The following is a 15554-nucleotide window of genomic DNA, read 5'->3' on the forward strand; positions in this document are numbered from 1 at the left end:
GGCTGGCGTAGGCTGTGGTTCAGACGCGAAAGGGTTAAGCGTGGAGACCGCGGAGCGCACGAAGCCGAGCCGCGCAAAGCCGGGAAGCTGCGCAGATGAGAGAGGCGCGCGGGCTGAAGCGGCGCAGAGCCGGGAACCCGCCGGCGGGGCGAGGTGCTGGAAAGCTGCGGGGATAAGAGAAACAGAAGTTTAGAAGTAAAAGAGAAATAGGAATGTTGGCAGACAGAAGTAAAATGGGAGAAATAGAAATGCCCGGAGATAGAGAAATAGAGAAAAATAAGGCCTCCCCTCAACATGCCAATTAGAAGGCTTGGATTCGGTCTGCCCGATTAGTGAGGCGATGAGCACCTGGGCGGCTAGCAGCTTATGCGCCGCAGGTCACCGAAGACAGGCACGAATTAACATCAGTAAAGCTTCCCCACAATGCAACAATTAGGAGGCTTGGATTCGGTCTGCCTGATTTAAGGCGGTAAGCGCCAGCAAGCAGCTCGACCAGAGTATGAGCTGCAGGTCACCGAAGATAGGCACGAACCAACACTAATAAGTCTCCCCCACAATAAGGCAATGAGAAGGCTTGGATTCGGTTTGCCTGATAGGTCTTGTAAGTCCCCTGCAGGCAGAGCAGAGCATGCGCTGCAGGGCACCGAACACAGGCACGCATCAGCGCCTAAAAACCTCCTCACAACATGGCGAAGAGAGGACCCGGATTCGGTTTTCCTGATTGATAGGACTTGTAAGAGCCTGTGGCAACTCTAGCAAGTAGAGCAGAGTGTGTGCCGCGGGACACCGAAGACAGGCGCGTATCAACGCTAAAAAATAAAAAGAAAGGGGGATCTGTGGGGAGCAATCCGGACTAGAGTAAGTTACTCGAATTAAGACTTATTCTATGCATCTGCTCTCCCACAATATGGCGCTGGGAGAGAAGTAAACAGCTTCCGCACAGCTGCCTCCAGTTCAACCAATTAACTGTAGGACTTGCTCCTGATTGGAGAGCAGCGTACTCGGCGTGTGGGCAGCCGAGTTAGGATTGGCGGAGGAGGACTATAAAGGAGGAGAGAGACGGCATGCACCAGGAACATCTATGGGGAACATCTAGCTGAAGGAACACCTGTGCAGCCCCCGAGAAGAGCCGGCCGGCGGTGTGCCGCTCCCCTGCGGAAGTGGGGAATGCGGCCAGGGGGAACTGCCCTTCCACGGAGGTGGAAGGGATAGTAGCCAACCCGGGAAGAACCAGCAGCAAACCCGGGGAGGGCCGAGCAGACGAAAGAACAGCGCAGGGTCCTGTGTCGTTCCTCCACGAAGAGGGGGAGCGACATTAAAGAAAGAAATAGAAGAGGATACCAAAAAATGGAAAAATCTTCCATGCTCATGGATTGGAAGAATCAACATCATCAAAATGTCCATTCTCCCAAAAGCAATTTATACATTCAATGCAATCCCAATCAAGATACCAAAGACATTCTTCTCAGATCTAGAAAAAATGATGCTGAAATTCATATGGAGGCAAAAGAGACCTCGAATAGCTAAAGCAATCTTGTACAACAAAAACAAAGCCGGAGGCATCACAATACCAGATTTCAGGACATACTACAGGACAGTTGTAATCAAAATAGCATGGTACTGGTACAGAAACAGATGGATAGACCAATGGAACAGAATTGAAACACCAGAAATCAATCCAAACATCTACAGCCAACTATATTTGATCAAGGATCTAAAACCAATTCCTGGAGCAAGGACAGTCTATTCAATACATGGAGGTGGGAAAACTGGATTTCCACATGCAGAAGCATGAAGCAAGACCCCTGCCTTACACCTTACACAAAAATCCACTCAACATGGATTAAAGACCTAAATCTATGACCTGACACCATCAAGTTATTAGAGAACATTGGAGAAACCCTTCAAGATATTGGCACAGGCAAAGAGTTTCTGGAAAAGACCCGGGAGGCACAGGCAGTCAAAGCCAAAATCAACTATTGGGATTGCATCAAATTGAGAAGTTTCTGTACTGCAAAAGAAAGAGTCAGGAGAGTGAAGAGACAACCGACAGAATGGGAAAAAATATTTGCAAGCTATGCAACAGATAAAGGGTTAATAACCAGAATCTACAAAGAGATCAAGAAACTCCACAAAAACAAAACCAACAACCCACTTAAGAGATGGGCCAAGGACCTCAATAGACATTTTTCAAAAGAGGAAATCCAAATGGCCAACAGGCACATGAAAAAATGTTCAAGGTCACTAGCCATCAGGGAAATGCAAATCAAAACCACAATGAGGTTTCACCTCACCCCGGTTAGAATGGCTCACATACAGAATTTTGTTCTTAAAAAGATTAATTAATTTATTTATTCAAAAGACAGAGTGAGAGAGAGAGAGAAAAAGAGAGAATCTTCCATCTGCTGGTTCACTCCCTAAATGGCTGCAATAGCCAGGGCTGGGCCAGGCTGAAGCCAGGAGCCCAGAACTCCATCTGGATCTTCCATGTAGGTGGCGGGGGCTCAAGTACTTGGGCCATCTTCTGCTGCCTTTTCAGGCACATTCACCGGGAGTTGGGTTGGAAATGAAGCTCCGGGGACCCAAACCAGCACACTGATATGGGATGCTGACATTGCGAGTAGAGGCTTATTTTGCTGTGCCCCTTCAACACTGGCTCTTTACAGGAGAACATTTTCTGTGATTTCCAACAGGTGTCTGGTAGGCTTACAATGAAGGTAATAGAAAATTTAAGTTATTAAAATTGGTTATGAAGGGCTGGTGTTGTGGCATAGTGCTGCCTGTGACACTGGCACCCTATATGGGCACTACTTTGAGTCCTGGCCACTCCATTTCCAATCCAGCTGCCTGCTAATGGCCTGAGAAAAGCAGCAGAAGATGGCCCAAATGCTTGGAGTCCTGTCAACCACATGGGAGACCTCGTTGAGGCTCCTGGCTCCTGACTCTTGGCTTTGGCCTAGTTCTGCCCTGGCTGTGAGGCCATCTGGAGAAGTGAACCAGTGGATGGTAGATCTCTCTCTTTCTCTGTATCTTCCCCTTTTGGCTTCAAATAAATAAAATCTTTTAAAATTGGTAATGAGAAAAAGCACCACCATGTTCTGGTAAAATGGTAGCAAGGTTGATGAATATAAAATCAATTGCAATAAAAATAAAAAGAAACTAGAGAATACATTTAAAATGTGAGTAACTAGGACAAGATGTAACAAAATATGTGGAAGATCTTGATGGAAAAGTTATAAGAATTAATCCAGGGACTTTGAAGATTAAATAAAAAGATACACCAAATTCATGAATTCGGTGATTGATAGATAAATGCATAAATTCCTTTCAAATTATTCTAAAAATTCATTGTAGTCCAATTTAAAATGGTGGGATTTTTGCAAGATGACTGAAATTTACACAGAAGGATGAAAATTCAGAATATATAATGTGTTTCTTAGGAAAACAAAGTATTGAGACTCATAAAACTGTAGATATTTCATATGCCAAACATGCCAGGCATAGAAAAGGCGCAGACTTCTATGGATATTCATAATACAGCAGTAGTAGTATTAGAGATTAGTGGTAAAATGACGGACTTTTCAACAAATTATGCCAAGAACACTGAATATCCTTACTGGGAAAAAATAAAGAAAACTATTCCTACTTTGCTCCTTTTTCAAGAATAAATTTCAAGTCAGTGAATTAAAGTTCTAATATGAGCTCTTTGTTTGTTGAATTCTTTATTGAGTGGAGCCATTAAGCTTTTGATTATAATGTAAATTAAGCATATGTCATCTCAAAATTTTTTAAAATAAAGAATAAATAAATAAATGCAAATAAATAAAAAGTGCTGGGGCTGGTGTTGTTGTGCAGTTATTTATTTATTTATTTATTTTTGACAGGCAGAGTGGATAGTGAGAGAGAGACAGAAAGGTCTTCCTCTTCCATTGGTTCACCCTGCACCGTGCTGATCCGAAGCCAGGAGCCAGGTGCTTCCTCCTGGTCTCCCATGCGGGTGCAGGGCACAAGCACTTGGACCATCCTCCACTGCCTTCCCGGGCCACAGCAGAGAGCTGGACTGGAAGAGGAGCAACTGGGACAGAATTCGGCACCCCGAACGGGACTAGAACCCGGGGTGCCGGCACCACAGGCGGAGGATTAGCCTATTGAGCCGTGGTGCAGTTATTTAAGCTACCACTTAGGATGCCAGCATTTCATATTGGGGTGCTGGTTAGAATCCCAGCTGCTCTGCTTCTTCTGATCTAGTGCCCTGTTAATGCACCTGGGAAAGCAGTGGAACATGGCCAAAGTACTTGAATGCTTGCTATGCACATATGAGACCCAGATGGAGTTCCCGGCTCCTGGCTTTGGCATGGTCTAGCTCTGGCCATTAAGGCTACTTGTGGAATGAACCATTAGTTGGGAGATCTTTTCCTCTCCCTATCTCTCCCTCTCTTTCTGTCACTCTGCCTTTTAAATAAATACAACAAATTTTTTAAAAAAGGCAATAATGTTTTCAGACAGTGGTGTGGAGAATATCTTTATTACTGTAGGTTAAGAAAGAGTTTTTAAGTCAAGATAAAATAGCAATAATTAAGGGTGTGTTTTGTAATCGTAGGCAAATTTTAGTAGCTGATGGATAAAGAAGAGTATTTCTTTTTTTTTTTTTTTTAAATGAAGAGAGGATGTTGGGATCAGCAGCACAGCTCCTTATCACATTCATGGATATAAATTGAGGATGTGCTTTTTTCTACAACAGGTAGTTTTTCAAGCATACCCTGATTGTGGCAACCACAGGCCTGAGAATGGCATATTCCACTGGGGAATCTGGTATCCCACAGCCTCATCTAATGGCTAGGCTGTCTGAGAAACTATAGCCTAATGTTACTTTGAAAAAGGGCAGCGAGATGTTTGTGATCACTGATGTACATTATGATAATCATAAAATGTTACATATGCCAATATTAAAATAATCAAAAGGTGAATATATCAAAGACTAGCCTGCATGTGGAAGAAGTTTCATATTTAGTATAAATAACATATCCACAATAGGTAAAAAATAATTGAGAAATACATTTTAAAACCCAGATAAATTGATAGAAAAGTGGGCATAAGACTTGAACAAGAATTTCAAAAAAGAAAATATCCACAAAGAAACTGCATTAATAATCAGGAAGCTACTAACAAAAATCAAAATAAGTTACCTATTTCTCCTCTCTCCCTCCCTCTCAATATATATGGTGGGAGATATAGTAGGAAATACTATTAAAAATGAAGTAATAGGGACTGTTTCATACTGCTAGTGTGGGTGGGAGCTTTTATATCCACTTTAGTCCAAAAAGGCACACCCTATAACCTAGATATTCTATTACTAGATATAGATGCTGAAGAAACTCTTGCAGATTTACTGGAGGAGAAAATATGAATGTTCAGAACAGGATTGTATTGTATTGATCACCGAAGGAAAACATCCCAAGGCATCCCAAGGGTCTATTCATAGTAGAATTGATATGTCAGCTTTGAATATTGATACAATGGATACTGTAGATAGTAGAAATAAGATAATTCTAGTTACTTAGAACAGTATGAATAAACCTTACAAACACAAAATTGAATAAATTAACTAAAATCCTCATTAAACCTGTAAAAGTCTTCAAAGAAAATAAGTTTTACTCAGGAACTTTATAAATATTTATATGTATTTGAAATAAAGAAAAAGCAGAATCATCATTCTGAACATGTAAGAATTTATAATTTCCTTTATCATTACAAAAAGGCCTGGCAGTTGAAAAAGTGTAGTACTGGACATTAAGTAATCACACAAAAGAACTAGTTCTCCCTTCCTTGATTTTGGGTTACCTAAGTGCAGAAACCCAAAAGTAGACTGGATGCCCTATTGCTGGTTTTTAATTAATTAATTAATTAATTTCCAAATTTATTTGAGAAAGAGATAAAGGTTTTACATACATTTGATCACTCACCAAATGACAGCAACAGCCAGAGCTGGGCCAGAGCCAGGAGCCCAAAACTCAATCCCAAGTACTAGAGCCATCACTGCTGCTTTTCAGAGTATGTATTGGCAGGGAGCTGGAATCAGAAGTGGAGCTGGAACTCAAACCCAGGCATTCTGATATGGGATAAAAATGTCTCAACGGTGTCTTAACTGCTGCACCAAATACGTACCCCATTACTGCCAATTTTTAGAGCACCAAATCTTAGTAAATTTATGTGCTTCCAGCTGAAAATACTGCTATGTTAGAATGGTAGATCCTTTAGAATATGGGTGATATTTATCAAGTATATTTAGTATGATTGCTGAATCCCAGGTTTTTTTTTTTTTTTTTTTTTTTTTTTTTTTTTTTTTTTGGACAGGCAGAGTGGACAGTGAGAGAGAGAGACAGAGAGAAAGGTCTTCCTTTGCTGTTGGTTCACCCTCCAATGGCCGCCTCAGCCGGCGCGCTGCGGCTGGCGCACTGCACTGATCCGATGGCAGGAGCCAGGTACTTCTCCTGGTCTCCCATGGGGTTCAGGGCCCAAGCACTTGGGCCATCCTCCACTGCACTCCCTGGCCACAGCAGAGAGCTGGCCTGGAAGAGGGGCAACCGGGACAGAATCCGGCGCCCCGACCGGGACTAGAACCTGGTGTGCCGGCGCCCCTAGGCGGAGGATTAGCCTAGTGAGCCGCAGCGCCGGCTTGAATCCCAGTTTTAATAATTGTAGTCTTTTTCACAGTCCCTTTTCACAAAGATTGGTAATTCTAGTAATTCCAGAGGCCTAGACAAGTCCTCTAGGGCATTAAATGCCCAAGCATTAGGTTGCTGACCGGATTCCCGCTTAATATTGACAAAGGCATACTACTGAGTTCTTTAATCCACTTTTGTCTCAAAAAAATAATCCCAAACACCAACCCTCAACATGACCCTCTTTTCTGTGCACAAACTTCCTCCCACCCTCTAGGGGACTGTACTGTACTTGGACGGTCGTTATTCTGGGTGGCATCTGATTTGTATGCAGAGTACAAGTGCAAACATGGGCTAACCTATACGGGGAGACTTATGCAATGATGGCCATGGAGGTCAGTGTGAGCTAAATTTAGTCTTTTAGAATTCTGAATGTCTATCCTAGGAAACCAGGCTCAGTCAACACATCCAAGAGGCATGAATACATCTGGAATTAAGAGGTGAAGTCTAGAGCTGAAGAGAAGCCAAAAACCAGGACCAAAGCCAGGACCAAAGCCAGGAATAAATTGAAGAAAGTCCTGAGTGTTGCCATAAACTTGTACCTTTGTTAGAGAAAAGGTATGTAGAATCATGACCTTGGATGTTGTCATTGGTACTTGCCAGAGACAACTTCCTGGAGAGTGATATTAGTGGGATATAATTGTTCTGGTAGGAACAGCAGAAAGCTATTGCAAAAATATAGCCTGGCTGTGGGGAGTTGAAGGCTTTGGAGGGAAAAGTGAATTGACTTCAGCTATAGTTTGAAGGAGGAGATGACAGGATTTCCTGATGGGTGTGACAGGGAGCGTCAAGGAGGATTCCATTAGCTAGGAGGGGAAAGATTGAGGGAAGAATATTTGAAGTGTCTGGGGGAAATTACAAGTTTGGTTTTGGATATGTTACATTTAAGATGTCTGAAAAACATCCAAGTGGGGATGTTTCTTTCAGCAGGAGGCTCAACAAACAACAGCTGTGGTAGCTGTTACTTTTCATCACAGTGACATTCAGTGACACAAATCCCTGGGAACTGGAACCTGGAACCTGCTAGCATCTGTCTCAGGGGACAGAATCCTTACCAACCAAAAGCCACTCACATTCAGATTTCCCTTTCTACATAAACATTCTCTCATCATTCTGTTTGATTGTTATTCCCTTCTTTGAGTTTCTTTATCATCTGCAGGTATCTGGATTCAAAGGACTGGAATAGGGAGCTTGGAGACTTTCCATCTCCATTGCTTTTTCTCTGGGCCCATTCAGTCATTAAATATATGCTTACTAAGCACATACTCTAAGCGTCAAAATCGGTTGATCTCAGGATCAATGGTCAGCAGTGAACTAGAATAAATGTTGAGGTCTTAATGCTTCTCTTCACCTGGTCATGTGAGGACATGTGAGAGAGGCATTGACAGCTGCTGCACAGTATGTGTCCTTGTCAATCACCTTATTGTTCTCTCTGCATAGAGCTTCCACTGGCTTCACGTTGTACCAGGTAACGTCCAGGCTGCTTACCATGACCTCTCTCCCTACACTCTAGCAACACTGAACTGCATTTGCTTTCTGCTCCTTTATGTGCTGCCCACTTGTACCTTGGTATCTTCACATCTGCTCGTCCCTTCACCTGAAATGCTCTTACCTGATGCCTTGGCATAGCCGGCTCTTGCAGGCTTTCTGATGCCATCTGAAGAATCAGTTTTTTAAGTGAGCTTCTATGATATCCCTTGCTGAAGGCAGATACCTTTTTCTTTTCTTACCTACTTCTGTGGAGTATCTAGCTGAGTATCTATCATGCAGATGTCCCTTGCAGCAGATGTATCTAGTGGTATGCTCTCATTATGTCAGCACTCATCCATTAAAGCTCAGGTTTGCTTTACTGTTACCTGTGACTCTCCTTAAGGTTTTTCTGTCTGACGGTGCTTGATAGACTCATGAATAGGGCAAGCCAGAATCATTGAGAGTTAATGGTCTAGAAGCAGTTTCCAAATAATGCAGATGAGAAGTTGTGTATACATGTCCAGGTTTCCTTACCCAGGGATACAGTGACTCTTTGGAAGTATTGCAGACCATCTCCAAGGGTTCCTCAGTTGGGTTGAGTTCCAGTTCCCTGCAGTGGTAACTTGCTTGCTAGTATAATACTTACTCATTTCCTTTCTTTTCTTAGCTCACTTATCCATCTCCCCAGCTATGTTTTCTGAGGTTATCTCCCAATGCATGAATGAAAGTTTTTCTCACATCCCCTTGCTTCTGGGAAATTTAACCTCAGACAACCCTTAATAAATCAATGGATAAATGCCATATTTATACTTATTTTAGTTCATTTTATTGTGCTATGAAAAAATACCTGAAGTGGTGGAGTTTCTTTAGCTCACAATTCTGGTGGCTAGAAAGTTCAAATAGCATGGCACCAGTGTCTGGAAAGGGACCTTAGCTGGGTCACAACATGGTAGAGAGTGTCTCATGATAGAAACATGTGGGAGAAAGCTGACATGGCAACAAAGGTAGCAAGAGGGTGACTGAGAAAGTCACACTTGATTTATAACTATTCCCCACTGCTGAAAGGCTTCACTACCACGCAAAACGCCACAATGGGCACCAAGATTCCAGTACATGAATTATTGGGGGACAAATCACACCCAAACCATAGCAAAACTCAAATGGTATTTACCATGTGGAAGCCACTAGGTTTTTGCTTGATTTATAGTGTCATAATTCTCCCTGAAATCCCTCCCCACCACATTACACTTTCTATCAGTATGATTTTTTAAAAAGAGTTGTATATTTATTTGAACATCAGAGTTACAGAGAGAGGGGGAGGGGAATAGAGAAAGAGAGAGAAGAGAGAAGAGAGAAGAGAGAGATATTGACTGATTGATTTATCTGCCATCTGCTGATTCAGTCTCCAGATGGCTGCTGCAGCAGCCCAGGCAGGGCTGGGCCAGGCCAAAGTCAGGAGCAAGCAGAATCATCTGCATCTCCCACATGGGTAGCAGGGTTCCAGACACTTGGGCCACATTCTGATGTTTAACCCCAGGCCATCATTAGGGAGCTGTATTGGAAGTAGAGCAGCTAGGACATGAACTGGTACCCATGTTGCAGGAGGTGGCTTTACCTGCTATGCCACAAAACTGGCCCCATCAGTATGATTTTAAATCTTATCTCTCACAAGGAAAAGATCCAATAACATGTGTTGGCTGTGTTGTTGAAGGAGTCACTACATGTTTGTTGCTTTGAGGATTTTGGGAGTGGAGAAGAGTTGCTGATGTCGTCCTAAGCATCCCGCTAAGTAGGAAGGACTGTGGAGAATGTCTCTGTGTGACATGCCACCAGGAAGAGTCTGAGAATCTGATTGCCTTTTATAGAAAATGAACACGGTCCTAGCCAAAGGGAAAACAGGAAGTGATATGGAAAGGAACTTGGAAACCATGATTTCAACCACATTGAAGTTTATTTTTATCAAGATAAGACTATGGTAAGTCAACAGGTTGGGCAAAACTCTGAGTGTGGTATCTTAGATTCTCAACCAGGAGAGTAGGAGTTAGAGGAATTTGAACACATTTTGATCCTTCTAGAGCTCAATGTTTCTTAGAGAGTTTGGGTTTCCCTTTTCTCTTTGAAACTGAAAATTATTTTCTGTTTGGAAATGTAACATATTAAACCATTTCCAAGAACTCACATTTAAACTTCAGAGTCAAATTTCTATAAGGTCATCCAGCATTTCTTAAACAGCATGACTAACACTCAGGATACAAATCTCAATTTGTTCTCATCATTTTTTTTTCATCTTGTTTAGCTTGTTAGATAAAGAGAGTGGGCTCTTGACCCAGTCTCCTCTTATTTCCTTTCAGTTTAGAAAGGAGATTAAAATATCCAACATCAGCCATGACCTGTGTGGTTCAGTATGTTCTGGATGTCGTGTGGTAGTGTGAGAGCAGTGACTTTTTAGGGGAAACCAAAACTGTTACATAAAATGTCCCATTTTTTAATATTTTAAAATAACCACAATAAAAAGAATCCCCATGCTGAAGCTCACTTTTACACTGTGAAGACTGGTTTCCAACCTCTGTTTTAACCTTGACGTTATAACACAAGAAAGGGCTTCTTTGTAAAGGAAGGTCCTCTGATGAGATCAGTTGCCTTTATATTCACAGAGTGGTCTCTGAAGTCTGCACGGTCTCACTAAGATGTGGAATTTGTAGGAGTAGAGAATAGAAGGTTGATCCTCACAAGCTGGGGAGAGTTAGGGGTAGTAGTGGGAGACATAGGTCAAAGGGTACAAAATTACAGTTGAATAGGAAGCATAAGTCCTGGTTTTACTGTACAGTGGTAACTATGGTGATGATAGTGTATTGAATATTTCAAAGTAGCTAGAGAAGAGTATTTTGAATGTTCATGCCATAAAGAAATGATAATTGTATGAGGTGATGGATATGATAAATAACTTAGTTGGTTATTACACATTATATGCATGTATTAAAACATCACATCATACTTTGTGAATATGTACAATATTATGTGTCCAAGACAAAGTAAAAATGATAGAGTTGCTGTTCATTGACCAGCTGTATCAGCATCACGCATTAGAGGAACAGAATTTCAGCCCCACACTGACTAACTGAATCAGAACCTGTTGCCCCTAGAGATCCCCAGGTAATTCATATGCACATTAAATTATGGCAATAATTGCTTGAGTTTGCTGCTGAAGAAAATAATCAGACTCTAAATACAGCAGCTGTGACTTCAATCTACTTATATATAGAGAGAAGAATGTGAATATTCCAGAAGTCATAGTCACCTACGGTAGTAACAGCTAGCAAAAGATTTAAGAAGTGGCCTATTGAAGAGGTGCATATTCTGTTTTGGTATTTATGAGGGGTCTTCAGAAAGTTCGTAGAAAATGTGTATGATGAAAAAATTATGCATAGGTTTCAATTTTTAGCACCAATATAAACGCATCTCTTATTCCCACATTCTGAACTTCCTGAAGTACCCTCATATAATCAATTAGTTGAGTAATGAAAGTGATAAAGGCAGCTCTTCTCAACATTTTCCACCAAAGTCTGTGTTCTTTGAGTGATGATGGGGCTTTTACATTTGTATTTACAGTCAATAATGTACATTAAGAATCCATTTTGGGGCTGGTATTGTGGTGAAGTGGGATAAACCACCATTTGCCATGGCAGCTTCCTATATCAGACCAACTGTTCAAGTCCTGGCCTGCTCTGCTTCTGATTCAGCTCCTTGTTAATGTGCCTGGGAAGGCAGTAGAAGACGGTCCAAGTGCTTGGGCTCCTGCCACCCAGCTGGGAGACCTGGATGGGGTTTTGTATTCTTGGCTTCAGTCTGGCCCATCCTGGTTGTTTTCACCATTTGGGGAGTGAACAAGTAGATCAAGTTTCTTTCCCTCTGTCTTTTCCTTTGTCTCTGTCATTCTGCCTTTCAAATAAATAAATACATCTTTTTAAAAAAGAGAATGTATTATGCACATGCCACTGTTCTGAGAACTGTATCCGGAGATAAATAAGGCACAATTTCCACTTAGTGCTTCTGGCCATAGAGGCATACATGGTGCGAGAATTCAGTGCCAGGAGATAGAGTTGGCCAAAGGCCCAATAATTCATCAGTGTCATGTTCATTCAACACAATATTGTATCACATTTTTATTTGAGTGTTTATTTGCTTAATACCTGTCTACACTTCTATCCTGAAAGCACCACACTTGCAGGGACCAATATTGAATGATACACCCATTGCTTCCTTCCAAATTTACATATAGCTCTCTACCCAGGGAAGGAAAATGTAAGAAAAAAATCACAGGATACTTTTGCACAACATTGTAGAGTCATTTCCTGTAGAAAGAAAAATGCAAAGAAAAGTAATCAAATTTTAGACAGCTTTATAGAGATAAAATTTAGATACTATATAATTTGCTCATTTCAGGAATACAATTCAATGATTTATTATATTCAGGTTTGTACATTCATCACTACAACCAATTTTTGAAAATTATTTATTTTATTTGAAATGCTGAGAGACCAAGATGGAGAGAGAGACAGGCAGAGAAAGAAATTCCATCTGCTGGTTAATTTCCCAAATGCTGGTGTTGCCAGGGAGCACTTGCAGGGAATCAGGAGTGAACTAGGACTTGAAACCAAGCAGTCTTATATTGAATGTGGGTGTTCCAAGTAGTGTCTTAACTTCTGCATCAAACATCCCTGCACTCCAGAACAATCAATTTTAAAATCTTTTCACTGTTCTCCCAAAAGCCCTGCATCTCTGTTAGTTTACAGATACTTCCCGTTATTCCCAGCTCCCTTTTTCCTTATCTCATCCTTATATAACTACTGATTTACTTCATGAGTTACAGATTTGTCTGTTCTAGACATTTACTATGAATAGAATCAGACAGTATGTAGTCCTTTGAATCTAACTTTATTCATTTAGTACCATGCTTTAAAACCTCATTGGAATTTATTTTATTGCACATTTCTTTGAAATGGAAATAAGAAAGTTAGGCTAAGGAATGTGTTAGGATATTATGGAAGCATAAATTATCTCCAAGGCTCAAATGCACCAAACTTTTTTTCCTTTTTTTTTTATTTAGTAAATATACATTTCCAAAGTACTGTTTATGGATTACAATGGCTTCCCCACCCCCATAATTTCCTTCCCCCTCGAGCCCCTCCAATCTCCCGCTCCCTCTCCCATTCCATTCTCATCAAGATTCATTTTCAATTATCTTTATATACAGAAGATCTATTTAGTATATATTAAGTAAAGATTTCATCAGTTTGCACCCACACAGAAACACAAAGTGTAAAATACTGTTTCAGTACTAGTTATAGCATTAATTCACCGCGGCTCAATAGGCTAATCCTCTGCCTGCGGCGCCAGCACTCCGGGTTCTAGTCGCAGTTGGGGCACCAGATTCTGTCCCTGTTGCTCCTCTTCCAGTCCAGCTCTCTGCTGTGGCCTGGGAAGGCAGTGGAGGATGTCCCAAGTGCTTGGGCCCTGCACCTGCGTGGGAGACCAGGAGGAAGCACCTGGCTCCTTGCTTCAGATCGGCACAGCGTGCCGGCTGTGGCAGCCATTTGGGGGGTGAACCAATGGAAGGAAGACCTTTCTCTCTGTCTCTCTATCTCACTAACTCTGCCTGTCAAATAGAAAGAAAGAAAGGAAGGAAGGAAGGAAGGAAGGAAGGAGGGAGGGAGGGAGAATTTAAGAAAGGAAAGCTTTGCTTTTAATTAGAAATTGTTGGGAAGCAGATAATTCTATGAATGAATATCATAATAATTCCTATTTAGAATGCATAAGAAATAAAATGAGGCTAAGCCTGCAATTGTAAGGAATCTGGAGCTGTCCATATTAGTCAAGATGGTGATATTTTGTCTTTTTTCTGGTTTGGACCATACTTATACCTTTGTCTGAGCTCACACGGGATTATGGAATGGTTTTGTTTTTGTCTTGATCCATCGTGGTAGAGACTGGGTTTGTCTGATGCTGGTGTTCTGGGACGTTTTCTGTTCAAGAATATAGCACACTGACTCAGTTATGAACACAAAGCCAGCTACTCAACACCAATCAGTGCTGTCAGGCTATTTCTCTCTTTGTGACCATGCACTGAGATTTGCAGTGTAAGGACTTAGGGAGAATGAATGTTATGGGTTGAATAGGATTTGTTTCCCTAAGACTCATACAGATATTTAAACTCTGACATCTTAATGTTAATAGTTGTTGGATTAAGGGTAGAAATTTGCTCTAAATGTGGTGACTAGGAGGTGGGATCAGTAGGCGGTCTGTATGTCAGTGGGAGTGTCCCTTGGAGGGGAGTTCTTGTGAGAGCCTTTTCTATTTCTTGTGAGAGCCTTCACTATTTGAGTTCATGTTCCATCTAGACTCTCTGCTACCAGGCTCAGCATCTGGTCATTGTGCCTCTGCACGTGCTATGATCAGCCTGTACACATGCTGGACAGTGGGACTGCGCGATCCTGAGCCGTAATCTCCAAATTGTAAGCTGAAATGAGCTTTTTCTTTCCCAAGGAAGTTCCTCTCTGATGTTTTAGTTAAAGTAATGAAAATTGAACTAATACATTGTGAGGAGAGGTTTCATTCTACTCCTGCATTTTACCAGCTGTTTAACTTGAGAACACTTACAGAGACTCCTAGTTTCTTAATGTGGGTGAGGGAACTTCCAAAAGTTCATGGAAAATGTGTGTTATGAAAAAAATTATGCATGACTTTCAACATTTTCTCATATTAAAACAAACTTTCCCTTTAATTTCATTTTTCACAAACTTTTTGAAGTATCCTGTCTAAACCTCCATTTTCTCAAGTTTTTTTTTTTTTTTTAACTCGAATGACTACGTGGGAAACTACCTTGAGGCTTTATTGAAATAATGAAAAGAAACATAGGCAAACTCAGCACTAGACATGTTAGATAATTAATGCAACTTGATAAATGATTGAGAGAAGATTATGTCAATTTTTATATTATGAAAATGTTATTCAATTAAATTTCACTGTTGTTGAGGACATCTGACATAGCAGGCTGGTACTATGTGACCATGTAATAGTTGTGGTGTTCAAGGTGGTCTTGGTTGTGACAGGTTCCTGCTGTGTACTCTCTTCACCAGAGAGTTTGAAGTCTGTTTTGGAGGAACAGTGCCTACAATGTACCCACTCCTCTGATTTCTCCTTTCAGCTCTCTCTGTTCACCTGTACTACCTTAAAAATATGAATATCTGCGTTGCTGTCCTAATTCTTCACAGACTGGTTCTCAAAATTGGATGTATATTGGGATTACCTGGAGGGTTTTTCAAACTACTGATTCCTAGATCTCTGCTTCAGGAATTCTCATTT

At 41.3% G+C, this 15554-nt stretch overlaps 1 long non-coding RNA gene across 3 annotated transcripts in view; it reads left to right on the forward strand.

The window, feature by feature from the left end:
- Window positions 1–15554, forward strand: part of LOC138844330 (uncharacterized) — a 271898-nt gene that overhangs the window by 103818 nt on the left and 152526 nt on the right. The gene's annotated exons all lie outside the window — the stretch shown is intronic.

This window comes from Oryctolagus cuniculus, chromosome 11 (genome assembly GCF_051225735.1).
Source record: "Oryctolagus cuniculus isolate XC-2025 breed Fujian yellow rabbit chromosome 11, ASM5122573v1, whole genome shotgun sequence".
NCBI lineage: Eukaryota > Metazoa > Chordata > Mammalia > Lagomorpha > Leporidae > Oryctolagus > Oryctolagus cuniculus.